The 22,613-nt window shown below is 36.8% G+C and overlaps 1 protein-coding gene across 3 annotated transcripts in view; it reads left to right on the forward strand.

Annotated features, from left to right (window-relative positions):
- LOC106869693 (NADPH--cytochrome P450 reductase) overlaps positions 1–22,613 on the forward strand; it is a 65,395-nt gene that overhangs the window by 6,293 nt on the left and 36,489 nt on the right. Inside the window, exon 1 of one of the 3 annotated variants that reach the window (XM_052968890.1) lies at positions 21,903–22,013. The exons of the other annotated variants lie outside the window; for them this stretch is intronic. The gene's annotated coding sequence lies outside the window, so the exon portion shown is untranslated. Of the gene's footprint in view, positions 1–21,902; positions 22,014–22,613 lie in introns of those variants that run through there. 3 annotated transcript variants of the gene reach the window in all.

A 22,613-nucleotide genomic window follows, 5' to 3' on the forward strand; every position in this document is an offset into this window, starting at 1 on the left:
CACACACACACACACACACACACACTTTCTCATTTTTATATATATAGATACCTACAAGACCATCTTGTTACATTTTGAACTTCCTCTTTCACTGACCATGATTCTTTCAAAGAGCATGTTGTTTGGTACTGTACTCTAGAAAGTTGTAGCAGCTCTAAGTAGTTCCTAAAGGATTGTAGGGGCGGGGTGTGTGTGTGTTCAACATCCTGTTATAGTATCTTGGCTACCAAGATTTTGGAGGTTCCCATAACAATGGACATAGATAGGAAGCAGAGAAGACTCCTTTATTCTTGTTGCCAAATCACTATGAAGATTCCTCACATTTGCTGCTCCATCAAAGTATTCTCCATCAATTTTGTCAACCTTCATCTCCAACTTCCCAGGTACATTTTTGACCAGCTTATTGTGAGTACTTCATTCTGTAGAAGGTGTTGCATATCTTAAGACCAAAGATATAATAGAAGTTCCAAAAAGTTGATAATGGAAGCTTTGTCTAAGTTACTGTATGACTTCATTGAAATATGAAGTCATAGGTGCATATGAGTATAGGTGCAGGCATAGTTGTTTAGTTAAGAACCTTGCTTCCCAACCATATGGTCTTGCTGTTCAGTTTCACTGCACTGCATCTTGGGTAGCTTCTATAGCCTCAGGCTGATCAAAGCCTTGCAAGTGGATTTGATGAATGGAAACTGAAAGAAGCCCTGTATGTATGTTGTGTATCCTTGTCTTGTTGTTTGTTTCTGGTCTTCTGTGAAAGGCATGTCTGCTCATAGGGAGCTATTACTTTGCTTGCTAATAGGTAAAAGTTGGTGACATGAAGGCATCTAGCTGTAGAAAATCTGCCTTAACAAATTGTGTTGGACTCCTGCAAGCATGGAAAAGTGGATGTTAACATGATCAGTAGCACTTTGGTGATAATTTTCAAGTATTCCTTGTTCCACTCTACTTGTTGTTTTCATACAGTAATCAGTTTTTCTAACATGGATTTTATCTTTTTTTTGTTCTCTGTATTTACTTAGTTTCATCACGGTCTACTAAAGATATTTTTCACTTTCTTTACAAACTGTTTTGTCTTGTTTTAATAATTAAGTATTTACAAAGTGTAAGTACTTTACAAAAACAGCATAAAGCTGGATATTTATTTAGGTAAGCCAAGCATAATGTTTAAATCATTAACTTTTGAATTCTCTCAAACTAAACTCCTTATCAAATACCTTTGATGTATCCTGTATTAAGATCAGTTGATTTGGTCTGTTTCAGTGTTATTGTCTAGTGGAGTTTATGAAGCTAGGGGAGAAACTAAGATTGCATTCATTTCATTTCTCATTTTTGTTATTCAAAATATTTTCAGATTCAGAAGACCCAGGTTCTGTTGAGATATGAAGTTTTTATGTTACACTGATTGTCACTGGTAACAAAATTGTTCTCGGTGACAACTCAGGAAGTTGTGTGGGTTACAGAGATATCACTTTTATCAGTATTTTCTTCAATTCCTTTGACTTCATATGGAGAATAGGGTGCCAACAAGAGTTCTCCATCTGTTGTAATCTTTGGGAATGGATTGCAGTTGTCCCCAGGTGTAGCTGCCTGTCAGTACTTCCTTTCAGCTTCCACTATATTACTTCATATGCAGTTTCTGAGGACTCCTTCTCATTACCAGAAACAGTTTATTACATTCTCTTGGTATATCAGTTATAACATAGAAAATTGCTAGTATAGAGCTGTTAACCCTACTCCTACCCACCTTCCTCCTTTCTTAATTGCATTTGGGACTGACTGTAGCAGAGTTTTTATCATTTTCAGTTCCTTCTTTATTTGAAAGGTTTGATAGTGTGTGTTTAAAAGCAAAAGGTACACAGTCACTGTTAGGAAAGTCAGTCTGACTGGCAAGAGCAATCCTAGTGTATTCTTTTTTAATCTGAATTTGCTTGCTGCATTCTGCACGTACACTGTATTGACAATAAAATCGTTTGTGTTATTTGCCATGATGAGACAAATTTAAGGTTATTTATTAAGAATTTTGATTATTAACTGGCAATTAATTTATCACTGATAATTTGTTGGCCTTTTTTTGTTAAATTAAAACTTTTTTCTTACTTTGCCTAAATTTAGGAGGGCAGTTGTGTCTCTTACATGCCCAACTAGTTTAGTGTGTGTGTGTGTGTGTGTGTGTGTGTGTGTGTGTGTGTGTACATGCCAAAACTGAAACATTGGAGCAAGACCTCAATCCTCTGACCTGTTGGATCCTGTCAAATCATAAGTACCAGTCAAATACAGGGTTTGATATAATTGAATGTTCCCCCTACTTCAAATTTCTAACCTTGCCTATGTAAAATTTTGCTATTTGTGTGGTTGTTTGACAGAGTTGTTAGAACATTGGAAAAAGTGGTTTGTAGTTTTTGTTCTGTCTCTTTACATTCTGAGTTCAAATTTTGCATTCATTGTTTCAGGTTCAGTAAAATAAAGTATTGATTCAAGTAACCCCCTCCCCCAGATTCGAGGCCTTGTACCTTTGGCAGAAACTATTATTATTATTATTATGAAAGCAGTGACCTTAGAAAATCATAAGTGCATCTGACAGAATGCTAAGCAACATTTCATCTGTTCTGAGTTCAAATTCTACTGAGGTTGACTTTAACTTTCACCATTTTGGGTTCAATAAAATAAGTACCGATTGAGCACTGGGGTTGAAGTAATGGACTTACCCACTTTCCTGAAATTTCAGACCTTGTATCTATAGTAGAAAGAATTATTAGGGTGGCAAGTGAGCAGACTTTACTGTGCTGGACAAAATGCTTAGTAGCATTTCTTCTGACTTTTTATCCTGCATTCAATTGCTGCCAAAGTCAACTTAGCCTTTCATCCTTTTGGGTTGAGAAAATAAGTTCCAGTCAAATGCTGAGTTCAATGCAACCAATTTCCCCTCCCCACAAAAAATTCCAGGCTTTGTCCTTATAGATGGAAAGAGTATTATTATTCTTATTATTAAGGCAATGAATTGGCAGAATCATTAGCACATCAGATGAACTGTTTAGCAGCATTTCTTCTTGCTGTTTATGTTCTGAGTTCAAATGCTGCAGAGGCTGACTTTGCTTTTCACCTTTTCAGGGTTGATAAAATAAGTACCTATTGAGCACTGGGGTTGATGATTACATCAAACTTACTCACTCCTCCTAAAAGTGTTGGCCTTGTGCCAAAATTAGCAAAAAAAAAAAATATTGGTGAGTTGGCTGACTTGGGGAGTGAAAGGCGGGCAGAACTTTTATCCGTGATAAAATTTCTTTCAGAAGCCCTGCTCCTTTGTGTCCAGTTGATTGATTTTTGATCAAGTTCAAGGCTACAATAGAGTGGACTCTGCTAAAGACGGTTAAAGGCCAGGTGGTTGTCTTAAACCTGATGGTGGATTTACATCCATATATTCAAGTATCAATTTATGTATCTCTGTTTTAATTTTTTTTTGTTTGCTGTTACAGCTGAATGTTTAAATGGGCAGGACATTTTAGTTTTAACTATTGATTTCATTATCATATGACCCATCTACAGCTTAGCACTCTACAATGAAATTAGAATGGAACCTGTTGTCAGCCAAGCAACTGAAATAAGAATTAGGTGCCTTGCACAAGTGTATATCAAAGGGGCTGTAGTAAAGTTAGAACTTTTGGAATTTATCAGTTGCATAGGTCCTTAATGTTCCAGCTACTGTGAGTCATGATATCATTATCATTTAATGTCTATTTTCCATGCTGGCATGGGTTGGACGGCGTGACAGGAGTTGATAAGGCCAGGGGCTACACTAGGTTTCATAGTTTGTTTTAGCTTGGTTTCTGCAGCTGAATGCCCTGTCTAACACCAACCACTTTACAGAGTGTACTGGGTGCTTTTTTAAGTGTCACCATCACCAGTGCTTTTTGCATGATACTATCACCAGTGCTTTTTAGAGCAAGAATAAATGAAGTAAAATAGAGGAGAACATAGCAAGAAATAGGCCAAGATTTTCTCTATTAAATGAAAATAAGATTATCTCCAGTTGAATGCTTTATCAGATTTCTTCATATTATAATTATATATTGTTTTGTAAATTACAAAGTACTCTATCTTTTAGTTTGTATAGTGTTGAGGAGAGGTGGAGGTTCCAGTAGGGAGTAGTTAATTGAATCAACACTTCTATATATTTTATCTATGTAGATGTTAAAATGTTGAGGAATGATATTGAAATATTTATTCTAACAGTTTCTGTCAATGCACAACATTATATAGTGTGTTTCTCTTTGTACTAGTTGTTTGTGAGTAAACGTTTAGTACAAGGGAGTGTGGTGTTATCTAGTCTAATGTTTTCAGTGGTGTTTTAACTTTTGCGTCATTTCTTAAAACCAATAATGAATAGCAGGAGAGCTATAAATACCCAATTGAATTTATCTTGCTTACAACAACCGTTTATGCAGCTTAAAATACTCTCAGAAGTTATTCATGTCTCTTAATTTTTCCAACAGTGTGGAATTTAGCAAAAGGCCTTCTCTAGATCAATGAATGTGAAGTTGTTTTATTTTCACATTCTAGTTTTACTAGAAATATGATATGTGTTTCTTTGCCCTAGTACAAACCACAAACTGAATTTTATCCTAGCTAACACTATCCTATACTAACTTGAGCAAATGAAGGAGCTGTTTCATGGCTCTACAATCTATTAGAAATAACCAAATCTTCCTTGTATTGCACTTAGCCATCTTTAAAAGAGAATGGACACACTGGATTACGTAGTCCTAAATATATTGTTTGAGAAAGAGATGAAATTGTCACGGTTGGAATGTCTTTGATCATAGATTCACTCAGTCAGGGCTGGCCTGAAGCTCAACATCATCAGCAATTTTATACTAACTTTGATAAAAATCAACTATTTTTGAGACTTGACCCATAAATGCAAAACCCATATAATTACTCGTCTTCTGTTTTTGTATCAGTGGATAACAGCTTGCACGACTTAATTAACTATGTAAGTCAGTAATTGCTTGATATTTGGAGCTGTCAAAAACCTCTTTTTTTCATGTTCTTCATTGGTTAACTAACCTCTGATGATTGCACATGGAATAAGACTTCTTTTATTCTTCTCAGTCTTAATTTAACAACCTCTCATAGTTAGCATTTTATACTTCTTTTTTAATGCTTCTCTATTATTGGTTTAAGCCTGAGAAAAAGGACTGACCATAGCCTTCACCGATTGACTGTTAATGTTACTGAGCATAAGTGCTCAAATGAGTTCAGACAAACCCCTGCCTTCCAATTCAGAATATTTTGGGTCTTATGACACAGAGCATTATCCTCGATAGTTAATTTTTAAGCTGTTCATGGTGAACTCCAATGGACAGATTCTTGGTTTACTGGATTTCTGAGAGTGACAGGGGACTCTCTGTCAATGGATACAAAATGAATATCTCAAGTGTCTTGGCTCACAGACCATCAGTTTTCATGTTTCTCATCAAATTTTGTTTTCATCCTTCATGATATGCTTTGGTAAAAGATAGACATATATACATTCAGATGCATGTGTATACACACACACTGGACTTCTGCAGTTCCAGTCTTCCAATTTCCATTTAGTGAAATCAAATCTAGGATCATATGGCTGCAAAGCTACTTCTTAATCACATAACAGTGACTGATAGAATATTTATATTGAAGACAATACTTTTATTTAGCTAACAGCTCTTCATTAACAACAACTCATTTCCAAATTCCTTAGATTCTCTAAGAATATTAACAGCCATCATATGCATCTGTATTCTCAATGTTAGAACCTTCCTTTCACTTTATGTATCACCTTATGGTCAATTCTGAGTATTGCCTTAACATCTTGTAATATGTTAGGTGCATTAGATGAAGTTTTCATGTCATTCACAGTTGTTTTGTACAAGATAACCAGCTATATGGAGATGCTATTATGGAGACTGATAAGTATTTAAGCATCATCTTCTTTCAGATTTTTTACTGAGGGGTGGGGGAGTCCTTTTGTCTTTGCAGTATTAGGTTGACAAACTAAGGTGGCGAGCTGGCAGAATCATTAGCATGCTGGGCGAAATATTTAGTGGCATTTTGCCTATCACTACGCTCTTAGTTCAAATTCTGCCGAGGTTGATTTTGTCTCTTGTCCTTTTGGGGTTGATAAATTAAGTACCAGTGAAACACTGGGGTTGATGTAATTGACTAGTCTCTTCCTCCTCCCAAATTTCAGACCTTGTGCTTTTAGTAGAAAGGATTATTAAGTTAACAAATGATCCCTGCTCCTATTACTTCCTTGACAAACTCTATGTACTGTGTCATGGGATTTTTATATGAGATTACAAAAATGGTTGTTGTTTGCCTTCCTTGTGGCTTTGTTAAAAGACACTATCTTGTTGGTTGTAGTAAATTCCAAGGGAGAATTTTTGTCAGATCATAGAAAAGTTGAGATTCAAATTGCCGACCTCTGTCTTGAGAAATCCAACCCGATAAGAGTGCCTGAGTCACAGTTGGTGATGACATATCTGTGATGAGCATGGCTTCCAGCCATCATGAGAAATGGTCTATGCATGTCAACAAGTACGTATATCCCTGACTCAAGGGCCAGTGTTTTTAAAGGTCTATATGGATATACTGGAAACGAGCGTCGGGATGGGTGAATGTTCCCAGCGATGCTTTGATATGCCTGTGAACCTTTGCTTTCTAGCAAGGCAGGCAGTTCCTGGTCCATTTGGTGATATCTCGCCTCATGTTGGGCCAGATGAAACGAGTTGAAATTAGCTTAAAAGTTGTAGTAATACCAGGTGGGGAGATGTTATGTAGCGCAGAAAACACTCAGCGTCTGTGGTTCTTGGGCACAAATGAACAAGGGCAATTGGTGGAGATATCACAAAGAATCTCAAAAGGTGTCACAGGTAGTTGTTGAATGTCAAAGGGAGAGAACTCTGGTTTGTTATCTGTGTCTTCTACTCATGGTTGATCTTTAGCCATGGTATCCAAATTGATCTCGGCAGATGAGAATATGGAGTCAATAAACGAGACAAGGCATTAGCAGCGATATTCTCTTTTCCAGGAACGTGCTGGATATCACTGGTGAATTGGGAAATGAAATCCAAGCAATATGTATCTCAGGGTGAGAATTTGTTGGGCTTGCAAAGCAAAGGACAGCGGCTTGTGATTAGTGTAGATCGTGAAATTCCTGCCTTCCAGCATGTGCTGGAAATGTTTGACTGTGAGGAAGATGGCGATCAGTTCACAACTGAAAGTACTGTAACAGGTTTGGGCTAGTTTGAGCTGTTTTGAAAAGAACGCAAGAGGTTTCCATTTAGAACCACACTGTTGGTGTAACACAGAATCCACATCGAGGTCCAAAATGTCTATGGACAACAGCAGCAAATGGAAATGCCTTCGGTGAAAATAGGCACAGGTAGTTGAGAAACAGCAGCTATGGAAGGTGAAGCCATTGTTACTTGCCGAGTGTGTGAGTCTGGTGAAAGAAATGTTATGATGCTCTGTATTGCCATGTGAGAAATGTCTTGCTTTTCTCCAATGTCGGGTTCACCACTTTAGTGAGTATATGAATGTTTTCATTGCTAGTTTGGCAATGTGCTGATTAGATGTGTGGGCTGCATGTAAATGAAGAATAAACACTCACTGAATATAATAATTTTTATTTTTATTAGAGATCCATTGCATGATATTATGGCATTCTGGCTTGTACAGTTTAAACAAAAACAGAGTGAGTGAATATATTGTCAGATGATACCTATTGTGAGAGTGGCATCATGACACCATGTGTAGGGTGCTGAAACAAAGAAAGAGAGCTAGCAGTCCTAGCTGTGGGCAGTGAGTGCTCAAGGGAAAAGGGGAAGAGTCGGGTTGTGTTTCGTGCATGCATCGTGGCTGCCCGCTTTCTCCTTTCTGGGCCATTTATGTTTAGCCCTGATATAATCCAAGCAGGAGTGGAGGCGCAATGGCCCAGTGGTTAGGGCAGCGGACTCGCAGTTGTAGGATCGCGGTTTCAATTCCCAGACCGGACGTTGTGAGTGTCTATTGAGTGAAAACACCTAAAGTTCCACAAGGCTCTGGCAGCGGATGGTGGCGAACCCTGCTGTACTCTTTCACCACAACTTTCTCTCACTCTTTCTTCCTGTTTCTGTTGTACAAGTATTTCAAAGGGCCAGCCTTGTCACACTCTGTGTCGTGCTGAATCTCCCCGAGAACTACGTTAAGGGTACACGTGTCTGTGGAGTGCTCAGCCATTTGCACTTTAATTTCATGAGCAGGCTGTTCCGTTGATTGGATCAACTGGAACCCTCGTCGTCGTAACCAACGGAGTGCCAATCCAAGCAGGTACGATGGGTAGACTACAATAGCATCACTCTTGTGTGTGTATGTATCCATGCATGAGATTTAGAGATATGAGAAATAGTGCCTGTCTAACATCAAAATACTAAGCATTTATTGAATTAATTACATTGAATAACATGACAATATTTTAACGTTTTTATAATGAATTGGCATCATTTACTTTATATTTAATAATTAATCTTTATAATTTTAGTCTCAGTAAGTATTGCCTAACTTAATAGCATGTCCCTGATACATACATGGTACCAAACTAGATTTGAACTTTGATCCTTTATTTCTAAACTATACCACTAACATATGAATCAGTAGCATAGTTGATAAAAATGTTATCTTTCATTTAGAAATAAAGGTTTCTAGTTTTATCTTTAATTTAGAAATAAAGGTTCCTAGTTCAAATTCAATTAATTAGTAACGATGATTGAAGACCAAACTGATTTAAACATAGTCATCATCTTCATTGTTCATTATCGTTTTACATCTGCTTTCCATGCTGGCTTGGGTTGGAAGGGTAATTTCTATCTCTTAGGTTGGAGGACAAAAGGTCACTTGTAAGGCTCAATTTTGGGTTGGTTTCATCCTTAAGAAAGTGAGAGAGTTGAGGTCATGAAGTTGAGAGGAAATAGGTGAAATGTTGGAGATAGGATATAAGATTCTGTGGCATTCCTAATTACACTGGAAGTAATGTATGGTCAATCAAATATTAGAAATATTGATTTCAAATTTTGGTACAAGACCAGCAATTTTGGAGGTGGAGATAAGTTGATTACATCGATCCCAGTGTTCAACTGGCACTTATTTTATTGACCCGCAAAAGGATGAAAGGAAAAGTTGACTTTGTCTGAATTTGAATTCAGAACGTAAAGCTAAATGAAATGCTGGTAAGCATTTTGCCTAGTGTGCTAACAATTCTGCCAGCTGTCTGTCTTCAAATGTTATAAATATTTTTTTTTTAAATAAAGACAAAAATGGTAAAAAAAATATGAGGAGGTGATGTGTGTACATCTTATCAAGTAGATGGTCTGGGTAGGTGTGTGTATGATGGTTGAACACTAATGTGTGATGTGTTTATGTTTTGTCTAGAGATAGTTGTTAAAAGTTGAAGTATCTTTTGCCTTTGAAAAGGAAACCCAGCCTTTGGAATGTAACTAGGAAGTATTATAAGTTTCCATGGCAGTGTATTAGAGGCCGAAAACTGAAGAGTTTATAGGGAGTGGTTGTATATTCTCTATACATACAACCATTTGTAAGAGTACAATTTGAGCTCTCTTGAGAGGAGTTACGTCTGCATTTTAGTGTTAACTACATTTAGTTATTGAGTGCTGTTCTGGACCGTAGAATACGTTTATCCTTTATGTTTTACTTGTTTCAGTCATTAGACTGCTGCCTTGCTGGAGCATCACCTTGAAAGGTTCAGTCGAACATATTGACTGTAATATTTATTTTTTAAGTCTGGTGCTTATTCCATTGGTCTCTTTTGCTGGACTGATAATGTTGTGGGGACATAAACAAACCAACACCTGTTCTCAAGCAGTGGTGGGATGAATACAAATACACACACACAAACCTCCATTCTCAATCCCCACCTCGATTCTTATTGCACCCACCCCACCGTAAAGTTTTTCATCCACATCTCATTCCCTAACATTCATCACTTCATCTGTGGTGGTATTATTTATCTACCATAATCACCTGAGAGTAGAATAGGCACATACTACATCACCCCTTTCATTACGGTCCTTTTTCTTCCCCCACCTCACCCCCCCAGAATCACTTTCATTCCAACTTGTCTTCTTCCAGTTGTACCCTCTCTTTCTTACTACACTCCAGCCCTATCACCCCTTTTATCTTCTATCACTCCCAATGCCTCTCCATATCTAAGATAAACTAACGCCACACTGAGCCACTCCTAAATCTCTCACTGTCACTTACTATAGTCATCTCTGTCCCATCTCTAATCATCTCTCCTCATATTCTTATGAAAACTCCCCCCTGTCCTTCCCCTGCCCACTTACCCAGTCTAATCCTATCTTTCTCTCTCTAAGTCTCTCTTTCACTTTCTCCATCTCCAACTGGGGTATCCTTGTCTCTTTTACTGCAAGACACCTATCTCTTTCCCTCTGTTATTCTTTTATCCTCTCAACAACTGGCACGAGGCTACCTCCCTCAATACTACTCCCCCTCACTTGAGTGGACTTTGTTTTGCAAGTTGCTTAGTGACCCTGCTGGTACTTATACCATGAAAAGAAAAAACACTCACTATAAAAATGGTTGACACTATCAAGGGCGTTCAACTTGTCCAAATCATATCAAAAGAGACAATAAGAGCTTGGTGCAGTCCTCTGACTTGCCAGTTCTTGTCAAACCATTCAACCCATGCCAGCATGGAAAACAGATGTTAAATGATGATGGTGATATGTGTATGTATGTGTACACACACACACACACACACACACACACACACGATGTGCTTCTACACAATTTTGATCTACAAATTCACTCGCAAGGCAAGCGTTGGTTGGCTTGGGGCTTTTGTAGAAGACATTTGTCTAAGCTACCATACAGTAGAACTGGACCTGAAATCATGTGGTTGCAAGGTGAGCTTCTTGACCACTTAGACATACCTAACACATGTGGATAGCTTTATAATATATCACCATCAGCATTTAATGTCTATCTTCCATGCTTGTATGGGTTAGATGGTTAAACGGGAATTGGTAAGCTGGAGAGCTGCACCAGGCTCTAGTCGTCTGTTTTGGCTTGGTTTCTATGGCTGGAAGCCCTTCCTAATGCCAACCACTTTATAGAGTGTACTGGGTGTCATTGGTATGGGTGCTTTACATGTGCCATTTGCATAGGAGCTCCTTATGCTCCACTGGCATGGGAGTCCTTTACACACCACTGGCTTGGGAGCCCATTGTGTGTTGTTGGTATGTTGGTACAATTGCTCACTATGTGCCACCTGCATGGGTACCCTCTTTGCACAGCCGGCATGGGTGCCTTTTATGTGGGCTGGCTATGCAATAGGATGGTGGCACAGAAAGGTGTCACTGTGCAACGTGCATAGCTGCATGATGAAATGGCTATGTGTCATAGTATTAACTGTGCACTGACTGTGCACTAAAGAAAATTGTCGCTTTATCTGGTTTTTTTTTTTATCAGTAGTAAATTCTTAGCCACAAAGTTCACAAACATTTAGATAAATGTGATAAATGTTATCTATGGATTGTTGGTAAAACTGGGGCACAACTATTTTATTTTGCTTTTTTCTTAAAGTAATTTCATATGTGTTTCTGGTTATAAAAATTGTGATTCTAACTTGGATCAGTATTGTATAAAGTAATCAGGTGAAGAATGTTTGGTGAATAGGAGTAGACAAAGCTGGATGCTTTTTGCACTTGTAAAGGCAGAAAACAATGACGAAGTAGAAAATTGTTATTATTAGGTCATCAAGTATGAAATTTGTAGAAAAAAAAAAGGTTGCTAATGTTTTATAAATACAAGGAATCTTTTTATTCATCAAAGTATGCGCCTATATTGTCAATACACTTTTGCCATTTCAGCGGTACCTTATCCAGCTCAGAACTGTAAAAGCATGGCAATCTAGAGTCAATAAAATCTCGGAAGGCCTGTTTTACAGCATCGTCAGAATTAAGTTTTTTTCTATCAAAAAGTTATCCAAGTTCTAGAAGAAGTGGCTGATAGTCAGTGGGGACAAAATCAGGTGAGTATGGTGGATGATGGAGAACTTCCAACTCCAACTCCTGTAGTTTTGCCAATGTCATTTTTGCGACGTGTGGTCTGGTGTTGTCTTGCAATAAAACAGGAGTGGATGTGTTGACTAATCTAGGCTGTTTTTTGTAAGTTTCTGCATCATTTGGTCCAGTTGGCTGCAGTATACTTTGGCTGTGATTAATGAGTCAGGTTTAATGAAATCATAATGGATCACACCTGCACTAGACCACCAAACACACACCATCAGTTTCTTTTGATGAATTTTGCTTTTTGGACTGTGTTTTGGTGGCTTATCTTTGTCCAACCATTGTGCTGAATGTTTACAGTTGTGTGTATTGGATCCATTTCTCATCACATGTTACAATTCGATTCAAAAATGATTCACTTTTGTGATGAGGAAGTAGCATAATGCAGGCTTCCAAACGTTACTGTTTCTGATTGACATTGAGTTCATGTGGAACCCACTTATCCAACTTTTTCACTTTACCGATTTGAACTAGGTGAGTCAATATTGTTTGCTAACACCAAACAACAACAATAATTCACAGGCACTTTGAGATGGATCTGACTTGACAGTGGCTTTCAGTTTGTCATTATTCACCCTTGTTTCTGGTTGACTGCATTGCTCATTCGTAAGGTCAAAGTTGCCAGAATGAAATTTTGCAAACCAATTTGATACTGTCTGCTGTGTATAACATTAGAATGAAATACTCCATTGATATTCCAAGCTATCTGTGATGCTGTATTTCCAAGAAAGAACTCATATTCAAAACTGTACGAATTTCTGACTTATCCATCTCTAAACTAAAATAGCAAAAAAAAAAAAATGATTTATAAATACTTATAAAGTGCAAAATGAGTTTGAATAAAGAAATAGATGTGTCAGCTTTCTAGCAAAAAATAAAGATTGTCAAAATATAATAATGGCACAAAATGAGCAGCTGTCAAATTTACCATATACCTTACTACAAATTTCATACTTGACAACCTAATAGAAGACTAGAATTTATTTTGACTAATCACCTTCTTTAATAGGTCTAGAACTGATGCTGTGAGTGACATTTAAACCAACTGATGTTTGCTTGCATCAGTCTTCAATATTTATCTTTTATGCTGTATCTCTGGACTGATGTGCTCATGAAGTACTCTTAACTCATATACAGTACACATCCATTTTCTCTTCTTACTCTTTTCCTTCTCTTGTTCCACATTTAATAAACCTATTATTATTCTCAATTAAATGCTAAATTCAATAACAGGAACTATTACTGCCAGGGCTACAGCAAATATTCTGCTCAATACCACAGATTTGCTTGTCAGTTGTTTAACCATAACTAGTTGAGCATGCCCCTTGGTGGCTGACAATATGTGCATCTCTGATGACGAGCAGAAGTTGTGGGGAAGCATCATAGTCATGTGTTGAGGAATTCTTTGGGGTGTGAATAATTCACCTACGGAGACATGGGTGTTTCATTCATCATCCTTAAACAACCTGTATTCAGGGACCCTTTGAATGGGATGAGCTACTTGACCTGAAGAAAACTCTAACTGGGCCCCACCTGCAAGGTCATGCGCTGCAAGGTCACCATGTTGCGCACATATGGTTGTGGTGGATGTGCCTGACGTACCCTTATCAGATAGGTAGTCACGATGGGTATATTGGGCTTCGTATATTTGTACCCCAGTGTCACTTTGATGGCATGCACTGTTCTCTCACTCAATAATAATAATAATAATAATAATCCTTTCTACTATAGGTACAAGGCCTAGATTTTTATGGGGAGGGGGACAGTTAATCACATCGCTCCCAGGATGAAAGGCAAAGTCAATCTAGGCAGAATTTGAACTCAGCAGATTGCAGCAGATGAAATACTGCTAAGCATTTCACTTGGCATGCTAATGATTCTGCCAACTCACTGCCTTAATAATAGTAATAATAAAATGAAAAAAAAATAATGAGATATCTTTAAATTTTCTCAGCAGTACTTTTCCCTGCATATTTTTGGCAATTAGAAATTATTTTCAATTACTGAAAGTGAATACAGAAGAAAATAAAGCAATATTCTGTTATGTAAATAACATTTGTCCTACTTTTGTAATTACTGTTTTTCTCTTAATGGGGTCAGGCATGACTGTGTGATTAAAAGTTTGTTTTGCTGTGACATGTTTTAAGGTCCAATCTCATTGCATAGCATCTTGGGGGAAAATGTCTCTTTTTACTGTAGAGTTGGATCATCCAAGTCTTGTCAATGAAATTTGGTGGACACATTATATGGAAACCTTTCAGAAGAACCATGCTTCTTCATGAGTGAATGATTTAATCCATCTGCCAGTTTAGTTCCATGACCTGGCCTTTGAGTACCTTAAATGCAAGCATTTGTGTCAGATTTGTGGTCTTAAAGATAATGTTGTTCTATCAGTCTTTGAAGTTTGGCACTTCTTATTCAGATGAAAAGTAAAAGTGGGTGCAAAGCTAATTAAATTTTTTTTTTAATGAGACTGGTATTTTGCAAATAGATAGAACATATGAAAATTATATTGTTTAGGTGACTCCATGGAATCAGTGAAGTTAGAATGGTGGGATGTGACCTGGGGATAAGTTTGTGATCCAGATTCATTAAAGCATCATCTAGTCCAATGTTGTAATGTTACTACTGTCTCAGTGATTCGGTCTGTAATTCTTTAGAGTTATTGTTGAATGAAAACAATTGATGCCATTGTCTGCAGTTCTGACCTGACTGCTATCAAGTATTGATCCAGCTCCTTCTCTTCCCTCTTCATTCTTTCTTTACATCCTCCTCTCACCTCTACTTCTTTTCTCCCTTTCCCTATTGTTGTTGGTTATCTTTCATGTTTTCTATTTCCTTTTTAAAACGACATACACATATGCAGACATAATACCCTCGCAGATATGCCAGCATGGAAAGTGTGTGTAAAATTAATGATACACATGCATACACACTCATGTACATAGACACACTCTTGTGCACACACACACACACATTCACAAGTATACCTGCATTTACATGTGCACATGCATACATTTATGTATCCACATATGTGCTCACATACACACACCTGTACCCATATAAGCACATATACATATGCATGCATGCATGCATGCATTTATGCCAGCATTGAAAGTGGACACTAAAATGATGTTAATGACACACATACAACTTCCCCAATGCACAAAAAGCAAAGCCAGTTGAAGGCAAGCTTCTGATTATTGTTGATATAAAAATCAATTAAGTGTCTATTTTGTACTTTAAATTCTAGAATTTAATTTTAGTTGAAAGTAAAATAGCAAGTTGCAGGGAATGAAGTGAAGATTTTAATTTTACTGTCAATCTTGAACTGTTTCCTCTCATGCTATTGTATGAAACAACCTTTGCTATAATGTTATTCATGTACATTTTTAGTTTTGCTAAAATTCTAACTCGACAGTAATGACATCAACAAAAGAAACCTCAATTACAAAGAGAACAAATATTAAAAAAATGTGCCAGCATGGTTTTGCGGTTAAGTTTGCATTACAATCTTGCGGTTTTAGGTTCAGTCCCATTGCACTGTACCTTGGCCACGTCTTTGGAAACTGCAGAAACTCAGCTTGTGTGTGTGTGTCTTTCTGCTTATTTCTTTGCTTAACAAGTGGTTTGTTTCTATTCCTGTAACTTAGTGGTTCAGTAAAAAGTGACTGATAGAATAAGTACTGGACTTGAAATAGATATTGGGATAACAATTCAATAAGTAAAAATAATAGAAACAAGAATTTTGATGACCATTGGAAAAAAAAATTTCCAGTTTTCTAAAGCAGCTAAATATTTTAGGTTCTGTTAAAAGTTGAAGTGCTGAAGATAAAAAAAGACTCTACTAGAAATGTTCACATTTTTGTAACAATATCTTTTGAGAAACATTTATTGAATTTCATCCCTATCTCACTAATGTTTAAGGTGAATTTATTAAAGATGTAGATAACATATTAAAAAAAAAAAAAAAAGATACAATATGTTTGTCATGAGGAGAGACACTTCCAAATGTTTTGGACAAATGTCCTTCTTCAGAGAGGAAGGAAAAGTATAACACAACTTGTAGAGTGATTGCTAAGAAGCAAATATAAAACAGAGGAGAGTGGGTAAATTTAATTTGCTCACCGTCACTATCACCATCATTTATCATGAAGAAGATTAAGATCATGAGTACCTACCTATCAACTCCTACCTGCATTGCCTTTACTTTCCAATATTTTCACTATTGGTGACCTCTTCTTTTTCTTTCTTTTCTTTTTTCTTCAAATTTTAAGCACTCGTAGATGTTTTTTGTCTTCAAACTGCAGGAACAATCTTTAAAGTTTTCCAACTCACTATATTATGGATATGTTTGTTGACGGATTATCTTTCTAGTTTTCTATTTTTCAAAGTTCTTTAAACTAAAACTTTCATTTGTTGATATTTTCATTTCCTGACCAATTCCACTTGATTTTCCTTTTTTTTTTTTCTTTTTTTTTTTTTTTTGCTGTGGCCATCACACTCTGCTTTGAGCATTTCTGATCTGATTTATAGCTTTCTGTTAACATTTTAGATGAAAGGGTGACCTCTATGACTATATTTCAGATTTTTAGGGTCTTCAAAATTGGTGGAAGGAAGTAGTGAAGTTATATTATACTAGAGATCTGGCCTAAATTATTACCAGAGAGTGGCCTTTGCTCAAGGCATCCAAGGATTGGGTGGTAATGTTTAATCCTTTAGCATTGAAACCAGCCATATCTGATCCAAATATTCTACCTGTTTTATGTTCAAACTGGCCAGATGTAGCCTTTCACACCTACCCTACAATGTTATTCTTAAAGTAAACACTAATATCATTGAAACACTGAAACTATGAGATAATACATGATTAATTCAAAACTGTGAATAAATAAGCATTACATTTGATAGAGTAATCTGAATGCTAAAGGGTTAACCAAGTGGTGGATAAAATCTACAATTGAAGAACAAGTGAAGTTCTTCTTGTAGGATACCATATAGTTTCTATCTGTCAACTTTCACTTGTCAAGATATGACCATTCCATCTTTTCTGAAATATTCAAGATTAATATAATTTAAGGGTGTTTTGTTTTTGTAATCATCTTGTATCCATTCTGTTAGGTGTATGAAAAGTGTGTTTATTGAATGGATTGGATTGGATCCATGTGACTAGAAAATGAGAATAAGTACATTAGGAGGATGATGGATCATGATCTGCTATAACTGGGAGCTAAATCTCTTTCAGATTTTTGTGTCTTTGAATGTTCTGGCTAAAGTAATCATGCATATAATTTATTAAAAAATGGGTTGGTCATAGCAGGAATACTGAATGTAGTCAGTGAAATATGCTTGCATGTGGTTTATGTGAGTGTGTGTGTGATCATCATCATCATCATCATCATCATCGTTTAACATCCGCTTTCCATGCTAGCATGGGTTGGACGATTTGACTGAGGACTGGTGAAACCAGATGGCTACACCAGGCTCCAATTTGATTTGGCAGAGTTTCTACAGCTGGACGCCAACCACTCAGAGAGTGCAGTGGGTGCTTTTATGTGCCACTAGCACGAAGGCCAGTCAGGCGGTACTGGCAATGGCCACGCTCAAAATGGTGCATTTTATGTGCCACCCGCACAAGAGCCAGTCCAGCGGCACTGGCAACGATCTCGCTCGAAAATCCTTACACATGTCACGGGCACAAGTGCCAGAAAGGCGACGCTGGGCACAGGTGCTATCCCTATTTCGCTTGCCCCAATAAGTCTTCGCATGCTGAGTTTCGTGTCCAATGAAGGAGATGACGTTGGCATGGGTGCCAGTCGTTGGGACACAGTCATGACATCAGTAATTGAGAAGCTCACTTTACAATCTTGAGGTTCTTAGTTCAATATCACTGTGTAGCATGTTGGCTAAATGTCTTTACTATAATCTGATTGACCTAAGTCTTTTGAGTGAATTTTAGTAAATAAGAATTGTGTACAAGCCCACCGGGTGGATTGTACCTGTAGTTCAGAGATCCAGCCTTGACTTACTGCCATGTTGATTTTACTTGAAAATTATGTTAAGGGTACATGTCTGGAATACTTAATTACCTTGAATCCTAAGTAAGTCATCTTGTTGGTTCAACAAGACCTTCATGTGTCAATATTAATAGGAAAGTCCATCTATACATGACCTTGTGTATGTGTTTGTATCAGCCAGCCTGAGACAAAATTCTGTACAGACTGTTGGAGTTTCATGATGCAAATGACTTGATCTGCAACACTAACTTGAAGATACCAGCCATTTACCTGATCACCTATCAGTCCTGTGGAAGTACATGCTAGATTGACTGTCCTTTCTGGAAAATGGGTTATACATTCTTCACCAGTGAAAGATTTTGCATTCACAGCTGTCTATCTTGAAATAAGCTAGTGGTTTGTGACTTCAGACTTACAGCTAGAGGGACTCAGACACACAAACCAGTTTGGAAAAAGATATAGTAGCTTAAAGATCTATGAAACTGCCAGAAATTTAGAGAAGTTTTAACTGAGGCAACTGATAAAAAGAAGGAAGAAATAGAAACATAACACAGGGGGCAACTGGAAGTACTTGTAGGACAACCTATTGAGAGTTGGACTAAATCTATGGCTAATGCAAGGTTCTGGCCAGCCTAAGGTTGATGTGGTTGTGGAACAATGAAGTGGAAAGAGCCATAAATGGGAGCAGCAGAGACTTTGATTATGTAGCTAGAAGAAAATATATGTGACAAGCTTATTTAGCAAATGGAGAAGCAGAAAGTAAGAGATTTGCCAGTGTTCTACAATATGAGGACCAGAGACATGAGGTGTTTGTGCAACCACATAAACTCCATTATTAACTCAAAAATATATTGTGTATGTAGTTGGTTGTTCACCATATTTTAGAGTGCATGAAACCTACTTTTCAATGTAGGCTATTTTTATGTGAGTACCTGTGTCATCTAGGTCATTGCCACTCTCTGCAAAATGTCTTTATAAAAACATATATTGCATGTCATTGTATTATACAGAGTGTTATGTCTGAAATGTGTTACAGAAATATATAATTGCATATCATTGTGTAAAAGAAGTATCATTGTTACTTACTGGAATGTTTTGTTACATAACATAGTTACATGTGAGGCTTACATAATCAGTATTCAACCAATGAACTCATTTCATTTTGTTGAATGTCAGTCACTCAGTATAGTGTATTTGTGAATTGCTTATATGTGTCTCTGTTTTGAATTATGCATATTTGTTATTACGGTGTGTCTCCTAGTTGAAGAATTGTTACATATGTGTGTTGTAAGAGGCGAATGTTGTTATAACAAATACTGATTTTCCATTCTTTGTTGTTGTTACTGTATTTATTCTGTTTGTTGTGAATTTGTTGTTTCATTTGATGGCGTGTTAATGATATCTTTAGGTCAGCCATCTCAATAAATTTTGATGAGGACATATTTAGTCTACATTTTGGCAACATTTTTGTTAAAAAGTCTAGTGAAATAATAAAGAAATCTTTTGTTTTAAATAATGGCAATGGGTTGAAAGAAAGAAAATTCAAACAATTCTAGTAATGATGATTTTTTTTTCATTATCGTGAAAAATTGTCAACTACATAGGCACTGTCATGGCTGTCTGATAAGAAGTTTGCTTCTCAACCACATGGTTCTGAGTTCAGTCACACTGTGTGGCACTTTGGTTAAGTGCCTTCTGCTATAGTGCTTTGGGCTAACCAAAGCCTTGTGAGTGACAGAAACTGAAAGAAGCCTGTTGTGTGTATATTTGTCTCACCCATTGCAGCATGGAAGGCGGATGTTAAACGATGATGATGAGGATGGTATATATATGTTATAATATATATATTATAATATAAATATTATAATATATATATTGTATTATATATATTATAGGCGCTGAATAACATCTCTCCTCCCCAAGCCTCACCCCACATTCCTTTCCCAGTTTTCAGAGTTGGTACTGTCAATGTAGGCACACTGAAAGGTAGGTCTAGTGAGGCTGTGGAGATGCTTGAAAGGAGACGTGTTGATGTATGCTGCATACAAGAGGTAAGATGGAGAGGAGCTTTAGCTAGGGTCCTCACAGGCAAGGTACATAGGTATAAAATCTTCTGGCAAAGTAACATGAATGGAGTAGAGGGTGCAGGCATACTCCTTGCAGAGAAATGGGTGGATAAGGTCATAGAGGTTGTCAGGGTATGCGATAGAGTGTTTAAGCTCAGGCTAGTCCTGCAGAACAGCACAGCTACAATTATCTCTGGCTACGCCCCACAAGCGGGCCTACCAAATGATCAGAAGGACCATTTTTATGATACCCGTCTACAGGCTACCTCAAAGACGAGTGGCAATGACCCCATCTTTGCAGTTGGAAATTTTAATGGGCATGTTGGATGGAAATCCGGTATCTTCACTGGTGTACATGGGGGCCATGGTATTGCTTCCTGGAACGATGAAGGAACTAGGCTACTGGAGTTCTGTGATGCATGTAACCTTTTAATCTGCAACATTAACTTCAGGAAGCAAGACAGCCACCTGATAACCTATTGTCATCTAGGTCATTGCAACTGTTCGGAAAATATTGTTACGTAAACATATATTGCATGTCATTGTTCTGTCCAGTGTGTGCTTTATGTTTTTAAATCAGTAGGATGTGATATGAAGGAGATTTGGCTGCTATATCTGGCATGATTGAGAAACAATGTAGATGTTTCCTTGTCTTTGGTTGAAATAGTTGACACATTTACCCACCTTGCTCTCTCCACATTCAACTGTTTATCCCTTGTAGGGAATGGACAGACATTGGCAGCAGCCTGCTTCATCTCAATACCAAGTTCAGTCTAGTACTTATTTTACTGATTCCTATGTATCAAACTAAATGAAGAGACAAAAGGATCCAACACACACACACACACACACACTGAGCTCTTGCACAGTTTGTCAACCAAGTTCCACTGTCAAAGCATTGCATAATCAAGGCTGTTGTAGAAAATATTTATTCAAAGTTCCATGCATTGCAATTGAACTCAGAGCCACATGGTTGGGCAGTGAATTTCTTAACCATACTATCGTTGAGTTATAACATTAGCTGAAGGTTACAAATAATAGATTAAATTAAGTATTAACTAGTGCACTGGAGAGATTTGAACTTGGAATGTAAAGATATGTAACTAAATACTGAAGGCAAAGGCAGTGAATTGGCAATTGATAGAGAAAGTGAAATAGCCTAAGTAAATAGCTTTGGATGTTACGCTTTTACTCTTTTGCGTGTTCCAGCTCAAAGGCTGTGGTCATGCTGGGGCTCTACCATTATTCAATTTGTTCTTTTTTTTCTTTTGTTATTAGGTTTAAATGCTTATTCATATTGTCAGATTAGACAGATACATACATCTACAGAAAGGAAAATCAATATGATAGATAGATAGGTAGGTTGGTAAGTCTACAGATATACCCATAGATATACAGATAAATTGATATGTCATTAGATATACAGATAGATAAATAGTTGAATTGAAATGGAAAGAAATGAAAATCTTGATTGTTACTGATAAGTATGGTGGAAAAGTGGACATAAAAAAAAATGATGATGATATATCTATATATATGAGTAACGATTGTGAAATAAAATGAACGGCTAATAAAATTAAAGATAAATGAAATTGAAAATTTAGTGTCTTATCATAATTGAATATTCTCATTCTCTGCAGATAAGTGGGTTTTTTGTTAGTTATTCAGTTAATTGCAGGGTGAAACTGATAATGTTAAAATGCTGATGAAATATTGTGATAAAGCATAGAACTTTAAACAGCTTGAAATATCATTACAGTAGTTCAGCTTGTTGGAAATCTTTTTTTCTCACATCAAAGTATATATAGGTTTGTGAAAATTTTACTTTTCTTCCACATGATTAGTGAGTAATATAACATTAATGTGGATATGTTGTTATTCCCAGAGAGAGAGAGAGTTGTGTGTGTGTATGATGTAGATAATACTTTAGTTAAGTGTTGCATTTTGTTTATTTTGAAATGGATAAAAATTATATATAATCTGGAATCCAAAAAAAAAAAAAATTCAGTTTATTGCAGTTTAAACAGTTTAAATTTAAATTTCATTTGCAGTTAACCACCATATCTATTTCTGTGTTAATCTATATATATAAAAATGAGAATGTCTGTCTGTCTGTCTGTCTGTCTGTCTGTCTGTCTGTCTGTCTGTGTGAATCCCTAAAACTCGAGAACTACGCAACCAATTTCATTCAAATTTTACACATGCCTTATTTAGGGTTCCAGTTGTGTTTTAGTAAAAAAAAATTTTTAACTTCTTGCAGAGTTCGAGCCCACGGCAACATAATATCTCCTCCACTATTTAAGTATTACGTGTCAAAAGTGAAACAAAAACACTCAGGTCAAATACTTTCACTTTAAAAATGAAACTATTCCACTAACTGAAACAATCACATTTCGATACTGTAATGA

This window comes from Octopus bimaculoides, chromosome 6 (genome assembly GCF_001194135.2).
Source record: "Octopus bimaculoides isolate UCB-OBI-ISO-001 chromosome 6, ASM119413v2, whole genome shotgun sequence".
Taxonomy (NCBI): domain Eukaryota; kingdom Metazoa; phylum Mollusca; class Cephalopoda; order Octopoda; family Octopodidae; genus Octopus; species Octopus bimaculoides.